Source organism: Dasypus novemcinctus, chromosome 15 (genome assembly GCF_030445035.2).
Source record: "Dasypus novemcinctus isolate mDasNov1 chromosome 15, mDasNov1.1.hap2, whole genome shotgun sequence".
In the NCBI taxonomy this organism is placed as follows: Eukaryota; Metazoa; Chordata; class Mammalia; order Cingulata; family Dasypodidae; genus Dasypus; species Dasypus novemcinctus.
The window spans coordinates 64,881,769-64,904,798 of NC_080687.1; the positions used below are offsets into that span (position 1 = coordinate 64,881,769).

A 23,030-nucleotide genomic window follows, 5' to 3' on the forward strand; every position below is an offset into this window, starting at 1 on the left:
GATCTAAATCCTCATTTTTGTAGAAGGAAGTCAATGGACAATATCTAAATTGAAATATGAAAATATGGTACTATAAGTTGTTTAGTGATATGGACGTTAGTTTTGATGGTGAGTGCTCCTAGAGAACTGGAAAATGGGGATAGCAATGGCAGACAAGTGCCAGATGTTTTTTCATAATAAGCCTTATGGGACTATTTAATTCTTTAAACCATGAGCATCAATACCTCTAATAAAACTATTGTTTTTAATTATAGGACTTTTGGGGTAGATTCTCATCTTTAACACAGGAGAAGTAAATATAAAAGTCTAATAGCCTATAAGGGGAAAAATTATCAGAAACTTTTAAAGCTTTTATTACACAGAAGTAGTAACTAAGTTTAGTGGTACGCTCATTCACAGAGCATACTACCGCTATTCTTTTCCAATACATAGGCACTGTCTTAGCTTGCCACGGCTGCTATAACCACATTCTGGTTGTCAGAGAAGAGTAAGAAGAAAAGATCTGGGGGGATTTATCTAGGGCTTAGACTATTGGCCTTATTGTTAGTTAGAGAAACTGGTCTATGGGATCACATCAGAGGCAAATGGGGAACCACCCCTGCTGGATAGTGCCACAACCCAGGGCATGGTGGGACCCCTTCAGACAACTGGACAAAAACTCACTGAAGATGAGTTCAGTATCAAGAATTACACCACCAGAGGAAACAAACTGCACAAGAGAGATCCAACAGGTCCGAATAAAGGAAGAACTTCTAGTATAAGGACAAGGGGAAATAGGGCAATCTGAAAGGGACTTTAAAACAACTGTGTCTAAAACTTTCAAAGAACTAAAGAAATAACAGAGTCTGTAAGGCAAGGACCGGACACCATGAAAAAAGAACAGCCATAATTGAAGATGAGCTAAATGAAATACTAGAAAATATAGTCACTGAAATAAATGCAAGTAATTTAACAAATATTTACTTGAGCACCTTTTGTGGGTTGAGCCTTATGCTAAGGCCAGTACAAAGTACAGTTTATAGAACCCAACTGTGTTCAGTTGTGTTTTTTTTTTTCACTTTTCTTAAAGCCTTTACTGAGACATGATTGAAAACTTTACAGATACACATGGAAAAATAAGACATGATCACAATCAAGTGTAGACAAGCTAACCAGAGAGCTTAAATGCCGTGTCAGCTAATGGAGAAGCTGAAGTCCTGGGAGTGAGACAAGCTGTAGGGCTGAGAAATGAGTACTAATATTCTTCTCCTTCTTCCTCACTTTCTCCTTCAACAGAATCTATACCAGCCTCCTCATAATCCTTCTCAAGAGCAGCCATGTCCTCACGGGCCTCAGAAAACTCTCCTTCCTCCATTCCCTCCCCCACGTACCAATGAACAAAAGCACGCTTGGCGTACATCAGGTCAAACTCGTGGTCAAGGCGAGCCCAGTCCTCAGCAATGGCTGTGGTGTTGCTCAGCATGCACACAGCTCACTGGACCTTGGCAGGTCTCCACCAGGAACCACAGTGGGAGGCTGGTAATGCCGACCTTGAAGCCAGTGGGACACCAGTCCACAAACTGGATGCTACGCTTGGTCTTGATGGTAGCAATGGCAGCATTGACGTCTTTGGGAACCATGTCGCCATGGTACAACAGGCAGTAGGCCATGTATTTACCGTGGCGAGGGTCGCATTTCACCATCTGGTTGGCCGGCTCAAAGCAAGCAGTGGCAATCTCTGCTACAGAAAGCTGCTCATGGTAGGCTTTCTCAGCAGAGATGACAGGGGCGTGTGTGACCAGAGGAAAGTGGATGCAGGGATAGGGCACCAGGTTGGTCTGGAATTCTGTCAGATCTACATTCAGGGCACCATCAAACCTGAGGGAGGTTGTGATGGAGGACACAATCTGGCTAATAAGGCGGTTAAGGTTGGTGTAGGTTGGGCGCTCAATATCAAGATTTCTGTGACAGATGTCATAGGTGGCCTCATTGTCTACCATGAAGGCACAATCTGAGTGCTCCAGGGTGGTGTGGGTGGTGAGGATGGAGTTGTAGGGCTCAACCACAGCAGTGGAGACCTGGGGGGCTGGGTAAATGGAGAACTCCAGCTTGGACTTCTTGCCATAATCAACATAAAGGTGTTCCATCAGCAGGGAGGTGAACCCAGAACCAGTTTCCCCACCAAAGCTGTGGAAAACCAAGAAGCCCTGAAGACCTGTGCACTGGTCAACCAGTTTGCAAATTCTGTCCAGAACCAGGTTGATGATCTCCTTGCCAATGGTGTAATGCCCGCGGGCATAGTTATTGGCAACATCTTCCTTGCCTATGATGAGCTGCTCAGGGTGGAAGAGCTGGCAGTAGGTTCCAGGGCAAACTTCATCAATGACTGTGGGTACCAGGTCTACAAACACTTCCCTGGGCACATGCTTGCCAGCTCCGGTCTCACTGAAGAAGGTGTTGAAGGAGTCATCTCCTCCCCCAATGGTCTTGTCACTTGGCATCTGGCCATCGGGCTGGATGCCGTGTTCCAGGCAGTAGCGCTCCCAGCAGGCATTGCCAATCTGGACACCAGCCTGGCTGACGTGGATGGAGATGCACTCATGCATGGTGGCTACGGGATGGAAGGTGAAGACAAGAGGAGCAGACACGGGTCCTGGTTACCGTCCCCGACAAGCTAAGAGTCAAGGTAAGTAACGCACTCTGTGTTCAGTTTTAAAGATCCTTTTACAAAGTCCTCCAACCTGGACACTTCAATAGGGTTTCTCCTTATATGGTCATTTAAAAATTATTAAATGTTGTCATGTGACAGGCAATGAGCTGGGATGCAGGGTAATCAAAATGAAAAACAGTCTCTACGCTTGAGGCATTCGCTATCTAGTAACGGAGTGACGGGTGAGAGAAACACAAGAATAGAATATGGTCTAATTATAATAGTTGTCATTGTAATGAGTGCACTGCAGTGTGCCTAACTGCATTCTCTAATCCTCACAAGAACCCTTTAAGATTAGTATTATGATTCCCATTTTACCAATGAGAAAATTGGTGCTCAGAAAGTTATAGTAACTTTCCAACATCAAAGTGGTAGTAACTTTTAAGTTTGGATTTCAACCCAAGTCTTCCGACTTCAGCACTTATGGGGCTGCATTTGTACAAAATGCTTTCAGAGCACAGAGGAAGGAGGTATGGCTAAGCCTTGTAAAAGTCTATGGTCTTCATTTGACCTCTCTCTTCCTATACCAAATGTAGCAGTTTGATATAATTGATGAATTCCAAAAAGAAATATTGGATTATCCTCACAGGGCCCACTGGATGGAATGGAGGAGAGTATGGGCCATGATGTGGACCATTGTCTATGAGGTGCAGAGGTGCCCAAAGATGTACTTACCAAATCCAATGGATGTGTCATGATGATGGGAACGAGTGTTGTTGGGGGGGAGAGGGGGGGGTGGGGGGTGAGGTTGAATGGGACCTCACTTATATATATATTTTTAATGTAATATTATTACAAAGTCAATTAAAAAAAAAAAAAGAAATATTGGATTATGTTTGTAATGTGATCTGTACCTGGGCATGACTGAGTTACCATTAGGGCGTGGAGTCCCCACCCCTTGGTGGGTGGAGACTCACAGATAAAAGGCATGGGGAAGAACAGAGTTGGAGCTTTTGATGCAGGAATTTCTGATGTTAGAGTTTGATGCTGAAGTCAGTAACTTTAAAATAGTTGTTTTAAAGTCCCTTTCAGATTGCCCCAGGAAGGAACCTTGAAGTAAAGCAAGCCCTAGGAACGTAGGAACTCAGGAAGCCTGAACCCTCGCAGACGTCGGCAGCCATCTTGCTCCAAATAGACTTTGGTGAGGGAAGTAGCTAATGCTTTATGGCCTGGTATCTGTAAGCTCCTACCCCAAATAAATACCCTTTATAAAAACCAACCCATTTCTGGTATCTTTGCATCAGCACCGCTTTGGCTGACTAATACACCATAATAAGAAAATTACACTCCAGAGGACAAGGTTTTGGCTATAAAAAAAAAAAAAATCAAAGAATTCTAAGGCACGGTTTCAACAGCAAGGAGCTTCTACTTTGGATAGAAAGGGGGAAAATATATATAAATTTTATTTTAAAATATAAATTACATATAAATAAAAGGATTAAAAAAAAAAAGAACAGTGAGTTATCAGACAGCGTGGAGGCTAAGAAGAAGGGTTGGTGTAGCTAGACCCTGAAGAAAAGCAAAGAGAGCAAAGAAAAGGAAGATTGTTCCAGGCAAGTTGATTTAAGGGATTGGCAAATTCAATCCATGTGTTCACAATAAGAATGGCAATTTTTCAATCCTGGCTCTTCTATTTACCAATGATTTGAAAGTCATTATTAATCTCTGCATTTCAAATGTCAATTTCCTTATCTGTCAAGTGGGGATAAAAATGCCTGATTCACAGGATTTTGTCAGAACAGAGATAATTTATGTGAAGCCTCAGTGCCTAGCACATGATGAGCAGTCAACAAATGTCATGTATATTATTTCACCTAAAGCTGAGGAAATTGAGGGAAATTTAATTATAGCCTGTTCATATATGAAGTGTTTTGAAAAAAAAGATAATAACTGTTTTCCATCTTCACAGACTAGATAACAAAAAAAACAAATGGATTTAAACTACTATGTGAGGGTATTGGTTGATAGCATTGTTAGATGCTGGAATACTTTTCACAGAGTTGGAACCAGAGGGGTCATTAGAAGGGAAGAGATAGTTATCTTTTAGACACAGTTTAGAGAAGGCCTTCTTCAGGCAGGGGGTAGACTTCTCATGCTAAAATGACAGGATTCTGTGAACTTATAAATTGGTATTTGCCAATAAAATCTTCCTCCTGTGTGGCCCTTGGTATCCAATAAAGATTTCCTGCTTCACTCTGGCTGCCAAATGTAGATGAAATACAATCAGCATGTAAGTTCCTAAATCAAACTGAAGCTTTAGAAATAATGGCTAATGCTCTCATCATCGGTAGTAGAATTTTAAACCCAGCCAGTGTGAAGGTGTCTTGGGGTTTTAGACTCAGCTGTGGTTTAGATTTAAATTTTTCCTCTTTCCAAAATGAGCAGCAAGAACACTCTTCCAAAGCATCGTCTCTTCTCATTAAGATTACTCCCGGCGGCGGACTTGGCCCAGTGGTTAGGGCGTCCGTCTACCACATGGGAGGTCCGTGGTTCAAACCCTGGACCTCCTCGACCCGTGTGGAGCTGGCCCATGTGCAATGCTGATGCGCGCAAGGAGTGCTGTGCTATGCAGGGGTGTCCCCCGCGTAGGGGAGCCCCACGCGCAAGGAGTGCACCCAGTAAGGAGAGCCGCCCAGTGCGAAAGAAAGTGCAGCCTGCCCAGGAATGGCGCCGCCCACATTTCCCGTGCTGCTGACGACAACAGAAGCGGACAAAGAAACAAGACGCAGCAAATAGACACAGAGAACAGATGGGGGGGGGGGGGGGGAATTAAATAAATAAATAAATAAATCTTTAAAAAAAAAAAAAGATTACTCCCAATTTCATCTTCAGTCAAAGGTAAAATTGTATAGTCCCAGGATCCTACTCTCTCTCCAGTTTAACTCTCTTACATCCTTTCAGCCTATCTAAATCCAACCAGGGAAACCGCCTTACCTCTCTTAAAACCCCCTTCAAGACCACCAGCCACCAAGCCTCAGCACTCTCAGAAACTGTGACACCTCAGTTGAAGGTGAGTTGAAGGACAGGCTGAACTTGCAGAGCCCAACCAGGTGAGGCAGAGGAGGACACTGCATTGGGTGGAGTGGGGTTTAGCGTCCAGGAGCTGGGTTCTCTCTGTAACTGATTTGCCTGTGATCTAAACCTTCCCGCTTTGAATTCCCAGGGGCTGATCACGTATCCTGATAGCAGCCTCCTGTGTACGTGCCTCTCGTCTCACTTCCGGCTTTGCTTCTGCTTCACCCAGATCCTAATTTCTGGCTCACTACCAGTGACTGGAATACCCCACTCCAAGCTCGGGGCTCTCTAGCATTCTTGATCCTGAAGCTGCCTCTGGCCATGAAGGAAGATTTGAAGCCAGCATTTTCTAAATGTTTTCAGAGACACAATAGAAGCTCTGAGGCAGGGGTTCTTAACCTTTTTCATTCTACGTACCCCTTTGCCAGTCAGGAGAAAACCACTAAGTCCACACTCTACTGTGTATTATCTAACAAATATATGACAACTGCACCAACATGTCCCCGTAAGAATAATGTTTTTCTTTTAATTTTTTTTTATTAATTCCACCAGCATTTTTTATTTTTATTTTTTTATTCAATCTTTTTTTCCCCACTCCCCTCCCCCTTTGTTGTTGTCTGTGCTCCCTGTCTGTTCTAAATGTCCATTCACTGTGTGCTCTTCCATGTCTCCTCTTTTTTTCTTCCCTTCTTTCTTCAGGAGGCACCAGGAACCGATCCTGGGACCTCTGGTGTGGTAGAGAGGCACTCAATCACTTGAGCCACCTCATTTCCCTGGTCTGCTGCATCTCTCACTATTTCTCCTCTGCATCTCCCTTTGTTGCATCATCTTGCTACATCAGCTTTCCGTGGCATAGGCCACCAGATCTCCACGGCGTGGGCCACCAGACAGTGCGGGTCAGCTTTTGCTTTCACCAGGAGGCCCTGGGAATCAAACCCCGGGCCTCCCAGTGGTAGACAGGAACCCAATAGCTTGAGCCATATCTGCTTCCCTTGAATTTCAAAACAAGCTCCCAGACCCCTTATTAAGAACCCCTGCTCCAAGGAGTCCTACAGGAATAAAAGGGAGGTGATGGGAGTGGGGGGAATACCTGTCTTTTATTTTGTTTACCCCAGCATTTTCCTATGGATGGCTATTCTTTCATCAAAAAATCTACCTCTTAAATTCAAATAGCAGCTTAGAACTCATAGTGGGTCCAACCTGGACTCCAACCCAAGCCATTTCTATGACCTTGGGCAAGTCACTTGGCCACTCTCAGCCAGTTTCCCCATCAGTAAATACTTACTAACATGAGTTAATATTAATATCTCCTAGAGTTGTGAAAGTAAGATGCACTCCCAACATACAGTAAGCTCTGATTAAAAGCTCTACTTTTGGGGAGGCAGATGTGGCTCAAGCAGTTGGGCACACGCCCATATGGGAGGTCCCAGGTTCGGTTCCCAGGGCCTCCTAAAGAAGACAAGCTGATGCAATGGGCTGATGCAACAAAATGGCACAATGAGACACACAACCAGTGGGAGCAGAGGTGGTTCAAGCCATTGGGTGCCTCCCTCCCACATGGATAGTCCCTGGTTTGGCTCCCAGTACCTCCTAAAAAGATGAGCACACAACAAACAGACACAGAGAGAAGACAGCGAGTGCAAATAACGATGGGGGGAGGGGGGGCGGGGAAGCAGGGGAGAAATAAATAAATAAAATAAATCTTTTTTAAAAAGCTCTATTTCTAATTATTCCTCCCCATTTCAACTACAATCTTTCTAAAAGAAGTTCCACTCTTCTGGGTTACTACATCCAATCCCAGCTACCCCCTGACTTAAGGTCTTTTTCCATCTCAAATTGGTGATTCCTTCATATTGTTGCCAAAGAATCAGTCCAAAAACACTGCTTTTATCAGATTCATGGGTTCTAAACTCTTAAAAAAAAAAAAAAAAGCTAAGTCCAAACTCATCTGCCATGAAACTTCTCGTTACCTTGGGAACTTCCTCCTACGTCCAGGACACCAAAGCCCACCATGTCCTGGAAAGGGTCTCCCTCTCCTACTCTGTCTCCCAATACAGAGAGAGCTCACTATCGTCTGCAAATGCTGCGTATATTGCGATATGATGTTGGTTCTGTGGAAAACGTGGATGTATCAATATTCTTTTTTTTTTAACTTTATTGTAGTAATATATGCAATTAAAAATTTCTCATTTTAACCACCTTAAGTGTATAATTCAGTGGTATTAATTACATTTACAATATTGTACTATCATCACCAACATCCTTTATCCAAACTTGTTCATCGCCTCAAACAGAAACTCTGCACCCATTAGCAATACTCCCTATGTGCCTCCCCTTGCTCCCAGTCCCTAGGAACCTGTACGCTACTTTCTATGAATGTGTTCATTCAAGGTATTTCACATACGTGAGATCTACAATATTGGTCCCTTTGAGTCTGGCTTATTTTGCTCAACATGAAGAAGTCCCATTTATCTTTCATTTGTCTCTTGTGCTCTTGATGTTATATCTTAGAAAACATCTCGAAACCAAGGTTATGAAGGTTTTCCCCTATTTTTTTCCTAAGGGTTTGATGGTTTTAACTCTTATGTTTAGGTCATTGATTAATTTTGAGTTAATTTTTGTATATGGTGTGAGGTAGGGGCCCAACTTCATTATTTTGCATGTGGACATCAAGTTTTCCCAGTCCATTTTCTGAAGAGATCATTCTTTCCCCAATTAATGTCTTTGGCACGCTTATTGAAAATGAATTGGTCTGTATCTGTGTAGATTCACTTCTGGACTCTCAATTCTATTTCATCAGTCTATATATCAATCTTTATGCCAACACCCATTATTTTAATTATTGTGACTTTGTAGTAAGTTTTGAAATCAGGAAATGTGAGACCTTCATTTTGTTCTTTTCCAATATTGATTTGGCTATTTGCGGACCCTTAAGATTCCATTTGAATTTGATAGCTGGCTTTTGCATTTTTACAAAAATGGATGCTGGAATTTTTTTTTAATTAATGTATTAAAATATATCACACATACATAAATATACATAAACAATAAGTGTATAATAAGAGTTGTGAACTTACAAAACAAACATATAACATCATACAGGACTCTCATACCTTTCCCTACCACCAATAACTTGCATTGTTGTTAAACCTTTTGACTAATGATTAAAGAGCATTGTCAAAATATTACTACTAACCACAGTATTTTCCCCCAACCCACCCTATTATTGTTATCTTTATATAATTTATATATGAACATATATAAGCAATTAAGCATATAGTAACATCATACAGGAGTCCCATACATCAACACTCCACCAACACCTTGCATTGTCATGAGATGTTTGTTACAAATTACAAAAAGAATATTTTTCAAAATCTTACTACTAATAATAGTCCTTATCTTACATTTGGTGTGTTCTTACCCCAACCCACCCTATTATTACTTTTTAAAAATATATTTCTTATGACAGATGTTGTAAACTTATAAAACAATGATGCACATGTGCAGAATTCCCAAACAACACTCCTCTATCAACACACCACTCTGTGATGGAACATATGCTACAGATAAGATAATATCATCTGATTGTTACCAGAAATGAAGAAGCCCTGAAAACACTCTTTGCATTGGGCATATATAATCAAGGATGACTATACAATAAGCCACCTGAACCCAGGCTAAACACATATTCAGGAATGCTGTTATTTCTGATCCATTCTGCATCAGTAGAGAAGGAAGGTGAGGAGACCTCCTGAAGGAATTCAAGAACATGCAATCCAGGTAGAATTAAGCAGCACCTATTTGCAAACACCTGTATAAAAATGTAGATGAGCCATCTCTTTGTAACTTGTTCTGACCTGGTCTGTTTTAAGGGGTGTAAATGTATATAAACCTGTGCCCACACTCTTCCCAGGCAATTGAAAGAGCAGAGTATATGAACTCCATGCTGGAATTAACAAGCCACCTTAGTGTACGTCAGCGTTACCCTTCCTTGGTACTATTGACACTTTGGGCAAGACAATTTCTGTCACTGAAGGCTGTCCTGTGCACTGTAGGCAGTAGGTCTTTCTCCAGGGATGCTCTCCAGACATGCCAGCAGGACCTTCCCAGTTGTGATAGCCAAAAATGTCTCCAGACATTGCCAAATGTTCCCTGAGGGACAAATTGCTCCCAATTGAGAACCACTGGTCTAGAAAATATTTTTCCTAGATTCTAAAAGTGAGCAGTCCGGCCACTGGAGAATATGGGGGGAATGGCTGAGGATATTGTGTGAACTGAAGCAGAAGGGTCTAGTTTGGGCCCAACATGGTTGACAAAGACTTTCTTATTCCCTCTAATCTGACAACGTTGGATACTCTGTGCCTTTATTTGCCTTTCACAAATGTTTACTACATCCTACTCTTCCTCAAGTCTTGGAGATATAAAGAATAATGAGACATGCTTTCACGCCGGGTATTCCTTACAGTGTCCCTTCTTACTGGGTCAGTTACCTCACTGCACTAGCTAAAACTAAAAAGAATTATTCATTGTCATGTTAAAAGCTGATATAAATTACTGGGTTAAACTTATAATTTGTGTTTGTCTTTTGAAAAGGTATAGTTCTTTGGTACCTGAAAGATTCTTTAAGAGGATTTCAAGTAAAAGCAAGATAAATGGAAGATGGATTGGATTCTTTTCTCTAGTGGTTCAAATCTCATGACATGAGCCAGAGAGAACCTCTACTGTGAATTATGAGTCATCCTTTTCTATTTGGTGCTGAGTACTGAAGAAGATAAGATGTTGCTCACTGGCTTTAAAACGGAAGTAATAAAATCTATCTTATAGGGTTATTGTGAGGATTTGGAAAGATAACACATTTACCCCTTAGAACACTGCCTGGCACTTAGTAAGGGCTCAAAAATGTCAGCTATTGTTATTTATTCATCAAAAATATACTGAGTTCTGGCTTCAAACAAAGCACTGTGCAAGGTGATGAGGTGGAGTCAAAGGTTCTGTAATGGATACAATATTTTAGAAAGCATATTAATGCAGTAGTAGAACTAGCTACCATTTATTGAGTATCTCCTGGGAGTCAGCTTCTGTGCTAGATGCCTTATATTTATCATTTCAATTTATTCTTCAGAGAGACCTTGCAGGGTATCTTAATTATCCCATTTTAAAGAAGACTCATAAGAGTAAGTAAGTAGCATGCATCAGCAAATAAGTAAAGCAGCATGCATCAGCAATTAAGTCATGGTCATGCAATTTACACCAGACCTTCAGATGCCTAAATTTGCCCCCTTTTCTGGGGAGTTACAGTAGGAGAAGAGATACTGCACATACAACAAGGGTACTACCAAGAGGAAGGTGCTAGGGCTTTAGCAGAGAAGGGATAAAATGTTATAAGGATTAGAGTAGGAATAGCTTCCCCCCCTAGGGTTTCAGGGAAAATGTTGGAGATTTATCATTATGGCTGAATTTGCAGGTGCAAAATTGGGGGCGATGGGGTGGGTGTAAATATTCCTGGATGCAAGAAGACTATGCGCGAAACCATACAACAGGAAATGGTGGTTTTTAAATGAGGAACAAGAGGGAGCTTGACTAGAATTTTGAGGGAAACCCTCATCCTCTGCTGCTTAATCATGGCAATATTCCCTTTGTTCTCTCTGCCTGCAGCATGCCCTTCCTCCCTCCCACTGCTGATTTTATTCCCAATATATTGTCCACATTATGAGAGACAATTCTAAAATTGATCATGTTGCTCTGCTGCACAAAAATGTTCAATGTCTCCCCACCACCTATTGTATAAAAGTCTCAACTTTAGAGTTTCATCACGTGTCTCCTTCCTGCCCAGTCCCCTCCATGCTTTTCCTCTTCCATCTTATGCCCAGAAATTAGGCACTAATTGCAGTTGGGAGAACCCGCTACGTTCCCTCATACTGCCCAGGTCTTCACACCCGCTCTTTTCCCTCCCTTCTTGTCTACCTGGAAAATTCCACCTAAATTTGCTTTCCTTGAAGACCTCACAGATAGCCTCCTCCTTCATCCCCTCTCCAGACTTGGTGCACCACCTTATGCACCTCTTATATTGAGTTTGTCATTCTATTAAAGCGATTACCTTATTGTTGGGAGTATGTGTATTATGTCTTTTCATTCTTACTTCCTTGCCGGTAGAGACTGAGTCTTAGTTTCTTTTCTGTGTCCTCAATTCTTAGGACTCAATACAGAGCAGGAGTCCAATAAACCCTTCTTGAAAAACTGAATGAACGATTGCATGAATGAACACTGGGATCATATTAAAAAAGTAATGTGGAAGCTAGATCTTAGGTGATCTAGACGGCAAATTTAGGTAATGCAGCTCTTTTTTTGTTTGTTTTATTTTGTTCTGTACTGGGAGCTAGGGAACATTTTTGAGCAAGGGCAACTGATCTCAGGTTACTATGTAAAGTATATAGGGTAGATCAGGAGGCTATTGTACTTAACATGGGACAAAGGTGACAAAGACCTGAACTGGGAGTAGTGTCAGAAAAACAATATTTTACTTTTATGTCTTTGACCAAGGGAAATGTTATTATGAAACTGCATTCTCATTTCATTTAGCAAATGATTTTTTCAGAACCTGGGACTTAAAAAAGAAATTCCTAGATGATCATTCCTCATATTTTGTATAGCGACGTTGGCCTTGAGATGTTTTAATTCCTTATGGCTGAACTCAGGGGATTCCACTGAGTTGTGCTCCTTCCAGGCAGGGACCATGCACAAGAACCTTGAAACCCTAGCACCACACTCCTTTTATTTATTCATTTCATTTTACGATTTATTTTTTATTTATTTCTCTCCCCTTCCTCCAGTTCAGTTGTCTGCTCTCTGTGTCCATTCTCTGTTTGCTCTTCTGTGTCCACTTGTCTTCTTGTCAGCAGCACCAGGAATCTGTGTCTCTTTTTGTTCCGTCATCCTACTGCATCAGCTTTCCGTGTGGGCAGCGCCATTCCTGGGCAGGCTGCATGGTTTTTTTCTGCATGGGGCAGCTGTCCTTACGGAGCGCACTCCTTGCACTTGGGGCTCCCCTGCGCAGGGGACATCCCTGAGTGGCAGGGCACTCCTTGCACTCATCAGCTCTGCATGTGGGCTGGCTCACCACATGGGCGAGGAGGCCCTGGGTTTGAACCATGGACCTCCCATGTGGTAGGCGGACATTCTATCAGTTGAGCTAAATTCACTTCCCATCCTTTTATTTTATTTTAAGATTTTATTTTTTATATATTTCTCTCCCCTTCCTTCCCCCTTATTTCTCTCCCCTTCCACCCCCCAGCCCCCCAGTTGTCTGCTCTCTGTGTCCATTCGCTGTATGTTCTTCCCCGACCACTTCTATCCTTATCAGTGGCACCAGGAATCTGTGTTTCTTTTTGTTTCATCATCTTGCTGTGTCAGTTCTCCATGTGTGCAGTGCCATTCTTGGTCAGGCTGCACTTTCTTTTGCACTGGGTGGCTCTCCTTACGGGGGCACTCCTTGCGTGTGGGGCTCCCCTACGTGGGAGACACCCCTGCGTGGCAGGGCACTCCTTGTGCACATCAGTACTGTGCATGGGCCAGCTCCACACGGGTCAAGGAGGCCTGGAGTTTGAACCATGGACCTCCCATGTGGTAGGTGGACGCCCTATCCATTGGGCCAAGCCCACTTCCCTTCCCATCCTTTTAATTCACCTCTTCACTAAGCTTCTCTTAACTATGCCAGTCCGTATTGATCACTCCCTTCTCTGCAATCTCCTATAGTCTGTTCCACACAATTTAGAATTTAATTATATGCTATCTTCCATGGTCCACGATTTTTTTCCTGTATCTTAGTTTCATCTTCTCAAATAGGTTGTAAACAACCTGAGGGCAGGGACCACATCGTGCCCTTTTCTTTTTATAATAATAATCCCAGGCATGCTCATGAGTTAGGCACTTAATTCAGATTTGCCAATTAACTGAAAATCTTATCAAACTGCCACGTAGAGATCGCAGGGCTTGTACGTAATTGTATAACCAAAAAGACCTTAGCTTCTCCCAGTTCACTTTTTGGAGGTGCTCTTCTACCTTGGGAAGTTTATGCAAATGAGGCAAAGAGTTGGTAGGAGACTTAATTACTCTCTAGTGAAAATCCAACTGGCTTATGACCATCTGTTTTCCCCAACATGAGCCAACAAGGACATAGACACCCTCTGTAAAGTTATAACCCCAGTGCTAAAGTACTTTGCCATCCTTGGATGAAAGGGAGCCGACATGTCCAAGGCACTATTATTATTGTCATAAATAATGATGCTTTGTAATTTTTTCAAAGGAGCTCAGTGTGGTTTACAAACCCTGGTTAATTAATCCTCAAAACAAAAAACAGAAAAACAAAAACAAACCTGCGCAGTAGGCAGAAGGGAGAGATTAAGAGATTACCACTACTATCTCCATTATGTGGCCAGGGAGCCTGAGACACATTTGAAATATTGACTTTCCCCAAGGTACATGTCAAGAGTTGGAAACAGAACCCAGGTCTCCTGGTGCCCAGTTTAAACAGACCCTCTGCTTCTTGTGATATGTGAAAAAGAAAAAAAAAGTATAATTTATGATATAAAAAGAAACCTTGGGAAACTAAACACCATCTAACCCTTTCAGTAGCTGTCATGTAATAAAATAGCAGACGTGGGAAAAACATCTTGAAGGAAAGATGTGTGGGTAGAACAGTTTAATAAATACAATGCTTTAATCAAAACTTTCCAAAAGGAACTAGTGACTCTTTAAGGAATCTGATATTGAGTCATTGCTGTTCTAATGGTTTAAAACAAAGAGGTCTAATCCACCGTTTTAAACAGAAACTAGTCCAACAAGTTCTATACTTTATTTTTGAACTCTATTTCCTTATTTTTCAGTCTTCTCAAGAACATTTTAAACATTTATCCAAGTGATGCAAATGTCACATGGAAGATAGAAATATTACTCTTCAGATACTTTGCAATCTTCCTGATTCAAAGTCATAGTTTAATATTAATATCACTCAAAAAATTGACAAGGAAACGTGTCTCCAAGGAAACAAGGTTGAGGAGCAAGAGGGAGCTGTGAACCTGTGATTTGTTTAAGAATCAGATACTCTGCCTTTTTGTCATGCTCATCATCCACCAATATACAATAGCTAAAATGCCCTAGTGTCACCCCACCAAAGAGCCAGCAAATCCTGACCAGGTGATGCTAGGGCAGTTTCAGTCTCAGAAACTCTACAGCATCAACCTGCCTATACCTACATAACTATGGTATTTTTTAAATTTCAAAATTGCTCTTTATAGAACTCAATGCCTTGGCCTCAGCCTTCCTAAAATTTGTACACAGTGGCACTGTAGCCCAAACAACTCCATTAAAGGTCATCATCAGAAATTGAGGTCCTGTGAAAAGCCTGACCACACCACTGGACATCTCTCCCATACAACAAGATTTTCTAACAACATGAGTAGACTTCCATTCAGGAAGAAATTTTCAATACCATCTTTTGACTTATCAGGTATGTCCACACTGTGGCCTCTCTGGGGTGCCTATCGCAATGCCTCTGTACTCAGGAAGTGACATTAGAACGAAACAAAATGACAGCCAATCCAAGAGGCCCTGGTGGCCCTGTCCACCAAAGCCTGGTTTGAAGATCAGGACCCAGGAACTCTGACCTTGTCAATCACCTATGAGATAGCTAAGGGCAGTTGACCTTATTCTATTGTGCTTATGTTTCCATGAAAAAGCAAGAAAGAATCAAAAGCATACATTTACCAGTGAAAAAATATGCTGGGCATCTGTGGAGCTAACTTATTTTAAATGCCTGAAAGCCATTGCGAAATGGAGGCTTTATACAAAAACAAAGCAGAAAGAAGAAATAAAGGCGGAAAAATCCAGATAATCAGAACCAATACGTACTTCATCACCTTCAGCCACTTGACAATATTCTCTATAGTATACTTTCTCCAGCCATTGCAAGGAAAGCAATTTGCTATTTCAGAATGTTTTTCAACCTACCACAACTTTTAAATCTGTGAAAGAGAACTAACAGAATCTACTGCTTTAAAGAATCAAGTAAAAGCCATGACAACATTCTACTTTAAAAATAAAATTTTAGTTACCATGGACTTATCTGTGCTAATTCCTACTCTTTGCTGATAAAAAAAGTAACCTATCAGGATTTAAGCATTTCTTCCAACCAAGCAACCTGTTGAACAACTTCTTAATGTTCCTATCAATCATCTGGCGATAAGAAGAGTTTGCATTCATAATAGGTAGTTGCTAAAATAAATATGAGTTACTATAACTAATTCAATCAACAATGGGACCTCAGAGGTCAGGAAAGAAATTATCAAACAGTAAGTATGAATAGGTTGTAATTTTGCTGGTTAACAAATGTTCTCCTTGTCATATGATGTTAAGAGCTGCTTAAAACTCTCAGGTAAATTTAGAATATATGTATTTATATTGGAGGGGCCAGTGTGCACTCTCCCAATCAGAAACCCATGAGCATATAAGTTTGCAAACATCACATTTTGCTTTCAGAAAACTTTTCTCTATATGTCGTTCATTTTTAACAGGTTCAAGTACTACAATTCATAGAATCCAACAGAGTAAATAAAATCACAACCCCACTTTTTAAATACATTCGTACTAGACGATTCCAAGATTATCTTACAAACAAGTTGATGTGTTAAAACTTGATAATTTCATCTTCTTTTTCCTATTGGAATTGCATTCTTTACTGTGGTGGGGAAGAAAGAAATTTGGAACCGGAGCCAGGCAATTACATGGCCCCAAAATAATTAGTGTCAACTGGATAGCTGAAGGGTAAAAACAACAAACTGATCACACATTGCTTTCATCACACATTTATTATCTGACCAAAATGTGAAATCTAGATTACTATCAACTCTGGTTCCTTATCTTCACTCATACCTTCTCAACCATTTTGTTTATCCCAGGGAGGGATAGCAGCAGGAGCAAATAGAGTCAAAGCTCAAAATAGAATTACACACTAAGGCTAAAAATTTGGGGGGAGGCAGTGGCATAACAAAAGCACAAAATTAGGAAGGCAAACAGGAATGTGAATATCAGTGAGAATCAGTTCTTCCTTATTTTAGACACATATCACATATTCCTACCTCAGATCCTAAGGTTGTTTTTGTTTTGTTTTCATCAGCTGTTTGGTTTATCCTCTTCTTGGCATTAATAATTTACCCTGGATTTCAGAGACAATAAAAGAAAGCACGAGTGGACTGAATGAATTGGGTGAATGACTGTGACTGACTTCAGGTGTCCCTGCTTGCAGCATCATTGTAGAGTCCGTTGGAGAAATTTAGACATCTTAGGCCCATGAGCTAATTTCAAGCATCCAAGAGTGATTGGGAATTAGGGCCTCAGTAATACAGAGAACTGAAAAATATGCCACATGGCACTTATAAAGGAGGCAAGTGACACAAAATGACTGTTAAATGCCTAGGCTATGAAAGCATAAGTGCCTTTAGACAGTCAAGTTCTTTGGAAACTACATTTTAATAGGTTTTTGATTGTCACTTTTCTTCTGATTCTTCATTACTCACTCCTTGGAGGGATTCACTTCCAAAAGGATTTGCTTAAACTTCTCCCCTCAAAATCTAATTTGCATATACACACCTGCAATTGAATTTTCAACATATAGAGTCACAGGTGCTATCGTTTACCTGCAAAAAGAGTCCAAGCTAATAAGCCTGCCCATGGCAACCCGGCCATATTGAAGAGTATAGCTGTCTGATTTCTGCAGCAGAGAAAAGAGCGGGAGAATTGAGGGCATTATTCACTCCTCGGGCTGAATGGAGTGAATTCTGAATCATCGACCTACCCTCCTACAATGGAAGCATGGACCTGAACTCTGGATACAAAGAGAATTGATTTAGTTCTCATTTCATTGGTAGAAATCTGTCCAAGAAGTGCAAACATTTTCCTTGTACTTAGAAAAATGTTTTGTTGATTTGAAATGACTATGGATTATTGAATCTATATTGTGTTTATTCTTTTCTATTACATAGCAAAAGTATGTACTCTTAGTCTGTGCATATCTAGTCAAGGTTTTCATCAGCCATCAAACATTTTCTCAATGTCTAGTGTGTGCCAGTCTTGCACTGTGACCAGAAGGGATTAAGAAAAAAAACATTGATTTCAGTGAAGAGGACTGAATTATAAAAATCCATTAATAACTAGCCCTCTGTAACACAGAGTCAACTTAGGTATTAGAAGTGAAAAACTATATAGAATGATTCAGGATGCATTCCAATAAGAACATGGGTATAATTACATATCATTTTAGGGAAAAGACAGGACCATCTTTTAAATTTTATTCGATGCAAAGTATATAGTTGGCATTCACTAACTGAATTATAGTAAAATGGTGATTTTACTATATTTAGTAAATGTAAAATATTTACATTTAATGTAAATATTTATTATTTAATGTAAAATAATATTTATTTAATGTAAGTTTATTATAGACTATGTCAAATTAATTTTCAATCACTCCAAAAATTTTAACGATAGATTATAAAATTATAGTATTTTCTGTGGTATAATTGAAATTTGCTCATAATTCACAGGGTTCTCTATCAAAAGGTGAAAATATATTTCCCCCTTGTTAGTAAAAGAATAAACTGTCTGCCACTTCCTAATTTTAGTCTTTTCCATCTTTGGAATAATTTCTTTTTCTTTCTCACAGTCCAGTGAATTCCTCCTTCTTTCTCTTTATACTATTCCTGCCCTGATACCAGTCTGAGACATTTTCAATTGTTTCTTAATTTTCTGCTTCCATCCAGTCCATCCCCAGGACATCTTAAAATCAACTTCCACATAGTTGACATTTTATATCATGGTAATAAAATTACTTTGGTCTGGAGCACCCAACAATAGCTTTGTGGTTACAGATGAAGGTAGCAGATAAAGGCAATATGATTCATTTGTCATATCATCCCGAAAAGAGAAATACCTACATCTTTAAAGACATACAAAACAAAGTCGTGATTTCCAAAACAGAGAAGAGAAATTTGGCAAGTTTTCATTTTAGCTCAAAGCGATTTTTCCTTTCAAGAGGAGATTTTTATCCTCATACTTTGTCTCATTTAAGTAATTATTACATGAGACTTCTCCTAAAATATTATAAAATTCTATTTCTTTATGGTATCTTTGACAGCCACTTCTTGATAATATCTGGTTCTGGTTCACTTATTTCCAGAAACTTGGTAACATATTTTATAGTGGCAATATTCTGCTTAACACAAGTTAAAAATCACTCTAAAAACAACTGTATGTAATTATCTTTCCGCTTTGCATATACATATTTTAATTTTGCTTTTTAAATTGCAAGAGCTTCACAAACCCTTGGATCATTGAAAATGGATATTGGTTGGGGCTGGAGTATTTTAGCCTTTTCTTGCGTCTCTCCTCCCAGGTCTGCCTCTATTGTTAGATTTATCACCCTCTATTATAATGTGTATCTGTCTATCCCACTAGATTGAGAGCTGTTTGAAAGCAGGAACTGTGGCTTGCATCAGGTCAGCTCCAAGTAGATAACCAATAAATGTTTGGTGAGTAAATGATTTCCTTGGCATTGAAATGCTGCTCTTACCCACACTCCTATTCAGCTTTTTCTTTCCTCTCTCTATACAACCTAATCCTCCTTCATTTTCCGTGTACAACCTCCTAGATCTCTCTCAGTCTTTACTTTTAACTTCCTGATTTCTCTTCTAGCAACGCTGGGGGCAGGAAGCCTCAGGGAAAGCTTAATCTGGGTTGCTTACCACAATTATGTGTATTGTAAATCTTGTTGTCCTTCCTTATCTTCTGGCTATCTAAAGGTGTCCTAAAAAGAATTTGCACTTCCCACTGAATGACCTTTAAGAGTCCTTACAATTCCTGGATTGTAAAATAAAAGAATTTAGGTTTGACCATTTTCATGGAAATTTCGCTTTTGATACAAATGAAGTAGTAAGTCACTACTTCCAAATTCAGGCCTCCAAATTCAGTCTTTGGGTAAGATGGGCAAGCATGAAGGAAAATGTAGAATATAAGAATAAAAAATGCAAAGGTAAGCATTAATGGCAGAGTCAGACGAAGCAAAGCCTCCTCTAATCTCCACCCGAATTTGAACACATCACTCTCCCTTGCCCCTTTGCTTCCCCTTAAGGGATTTACACCAGGTGAGTTCTGACTATCTGTCTGGTTGTCAGAATCACCTGGGACAGTGGTTAAAAATCAGATTTCTAGGCTTCCTGCTGTCCTTCTTGGCACCCACCCACCCCAAAATTGATTCAGTGAGGCTGGAATGGCTCTAGGAATCTAGATGTCTAACTAGCTCCCCAGATGATGACACCTGTTCAATTTAGAGAAAGAATGAATAAAAAGGCCAAGACGTTTACTGCTCCAAGTCTCCTACAGCTCTCCAGGAAGAGGTTCTTCTGAGCATCTTGTTTAACTCCTGGTAACTAAATTTTTTTTTTTCCAGTATGGAAGTCAGAAGCAAATGGGAGAGGGAGGGTGTTGAACCCAGCTGGGAAGAGCCCATAGGATATTTTTTTTAAATAAAGGAGATACAAAGTGATTTAGTGAGACAAAGAAACCTATAGAGGCTAGGGGAAAAAATGGTACCCATCAAAATGTAGGGGACTCCATGTGGGGCGCTTGCGTGGCGTCACAATGGTGGAGCTGCAGCAACTCTGCGTTCAGGAAGCCGTGGACACCATGGTGAAGAGTCCGGAGGGAAAGAACATCTGGAATATGCAGGAAATCATATTCTGGTGCAGCGCCAGCTGCTTTGAGGACAGCCAGGTGTCCATGCAGCAGGTACATCAGTGCATTGAGCACTGCCATGACCTCTGCCTCAAGCCCAGGTCCTGGTGAGCAGGACCATCTGGTCCAGTGCACTATGCACTGCCAAGACAAAGCCAAAGACTCGACAGTAGGGAATTTCCGGTGAAGCGGCAGCTGGGGAGCTGTGTGACCAAGTGTGTGGATGACCACAAGCACCTCATCCCATCCATGACCAACAACGTGAAGACGTTTCTTTCATCCATGGGGAAACAAGCATCTTGGCCAGCATCATTGGGGATGAGGGCAGGAATCTTTTAAAAAGAGGACTGGGAATTTTGGTCTTTTAAGTCAAGTATATGAATGAAGAAATTAAGGACAGATGGCAGCAAGGTTAAGGAATATGGCACCTGCCTGTTGACACTGGTACCTTTATATACTTACGTGCATAAAAAGTGAAATGGAAAAACTGGTTTTAAACTGTGGATCAGAAATAGCACAGGAGAGTTTTTAAAAGCCTAAATTTCATGTGACAAGTGCTTGTCCGGACAGGGGGATACTCCCTTGCTGTACCAAGCCGAGCCCTCCAACATATCAGATTCTTCATGATAGATGTACTAGCAGGCTGGCAGTATCCTCTAACTTGCCTGTGGGAGGACGGGTGTTTCTTACTTGTTACCGACCTCCTGTTTACCAGATGTATTATCACAACATTTTCTATAAAATGTAAAACAAAATCCATGAGGTTATTAATTTAGAAGGGTAAAAAGGTTTCTGGGTCTCTGATTTACTTAATTTTGCTTTATATACAAGGGCCTGAAATTTATTATGTACAAGGGCCTGAAATTTATTAAGATGTGGAGTTGTAAGAAAGGGAGCTTTCAATGAGAACTTTGAAGGGCTTTTTTTTCCCAGGTTTTCAGCATTTTATCATGAACATTTTATATATTTTTTAATATACTTTTTTAAAAAAGAAACTTAGATTATATAAATGTTATATTAAAAATATAGGGGATTCCCAAATGCTCCACTCCCTAGCCCTCCCACATTTTCCCACGTTAACAACATCTTTCATTAGTGTTGTGCATTTGTTAAAATTGATGAACGCATTTTTGGAGCATTGCCACTAAGCATGGATTATAGTTTTACATTGTAGTTTACATTCTCTCCCACAAATTTTGTAAGTTATTACAAGATACATAATGAGCTGTATCTGTCATCACAATGTCATTCAGGAAAATTTCCAAGTCCCGAAGATGGCACATTACACCTATTTTTCTCTCTACCTCCCGTCAAACCTCCAGTGGCCACTGCCTCCACATCCATGACAAAAACTCTTCCCTTTGGAAAGCAGATGTGCCTCAAGCAATTAGGCTCCTGTCTACCACATGGGGGGTCCTGGGTTTGGTTCCCAGGACCTCCTGGTGAAAGCTAGCTGGCCCATGCAGAGAGTTGGCCCATGCAGAGAGGTGATGCAACAAGATGATACAACAAAAAAAGAGACACAGGGAACGGACTTTGGCCCAGTGGTTAGGGCGTCCGTCTACCACATGGGAGGTCCGTGGTTCAAGCCCCGGGCCTCCTTGACCCGTGTGGAGCTGGCCCATGTGCAGTGCTGATGCACGCAAGGAGTGCTGTGCCACACAGGGTGTCCCCGTGTAGGGGAGCCCCACGCGCAAGGAGTGCGCCCATAAGGAGAGCCGCCCAGCGCGAAGGAGGAAGCAGCCTGCCGAGGAATGGCGCCGCCCACACTTCCCGTGCCGCTGACGACAACAGAAGCAGACAAAGAAACAAGACGCAGCAAAAAGACACAGAAAACAGACAACCCGGGGAGGGGAGGGGAATTAAATAAATAAATAAATAAATCTTTAAAAAAAAAAAGAGAGAGACACAGAGGAGAGACAGCAAGAGACACAACAAACCAGGGAGCTAAGGTGGCTCATGTGATTGAATGCCTCTTTCCCACATCAGAAGCTCCCGCAAGGGAAGCAGACCTGGCCCAGTGGATAGGAAGTCCGTCTACCACATGGGAGGTCCGTGGTTCAAACCCCGGGCCTCCTTGACCCATGTGGAGCTGGCCCATGTGCAGTGCTGATGCTGATGCGCACAAGGAGTGCCGTGCCACACAGGTGTGTCCCCACGTAGGGGTGTCCACGTACAAAGAGTGCGCCCCGTAAGGAGAGCCACCCAGCACGAAAGAAAGTGCAGCCTGCCCAGGAATGGTGCACACACGAAGAGCTGATACAGCAAGATGAGGCAACAACAACAAAAAAAGAAACACAGGTTCCTGATGCCACTGATAAGGATAGAAGCAGTCACAGAAGAACACACAGCGAATGGACACAGAAAGCAGACAACTGGTGGGGGGAGGGGGAGAAGGGGAGAGAAATAAATAAATATTTTTTAAAAATTTTTTTTAAAAAGGAAGTTCCCATGATTGTTTCCTGGTACCTCTTAAAAAGAAGACAAGGAAACACAGAGGATGCTCAGCGAATGGACACAGAGAGCAGCTAGCAAGCACATG

The 23,030-nt window shown here is 41.2% G+C and overlaps 1 pseudogene; it reads right to left on the minus strand.

Moving 5' to 3' along the window:
• Window positions 1-1,234: 1,234 nt before the first annotated feature.
• LOC101420082 (tubulin alpha-1B chain pseudogene) lies at window positions 1,235-2,593 on the minus strand (annotated as a pseudogene).
• Window positions 2,594-23,030: the final 20,437 nt, after the last annotated feature.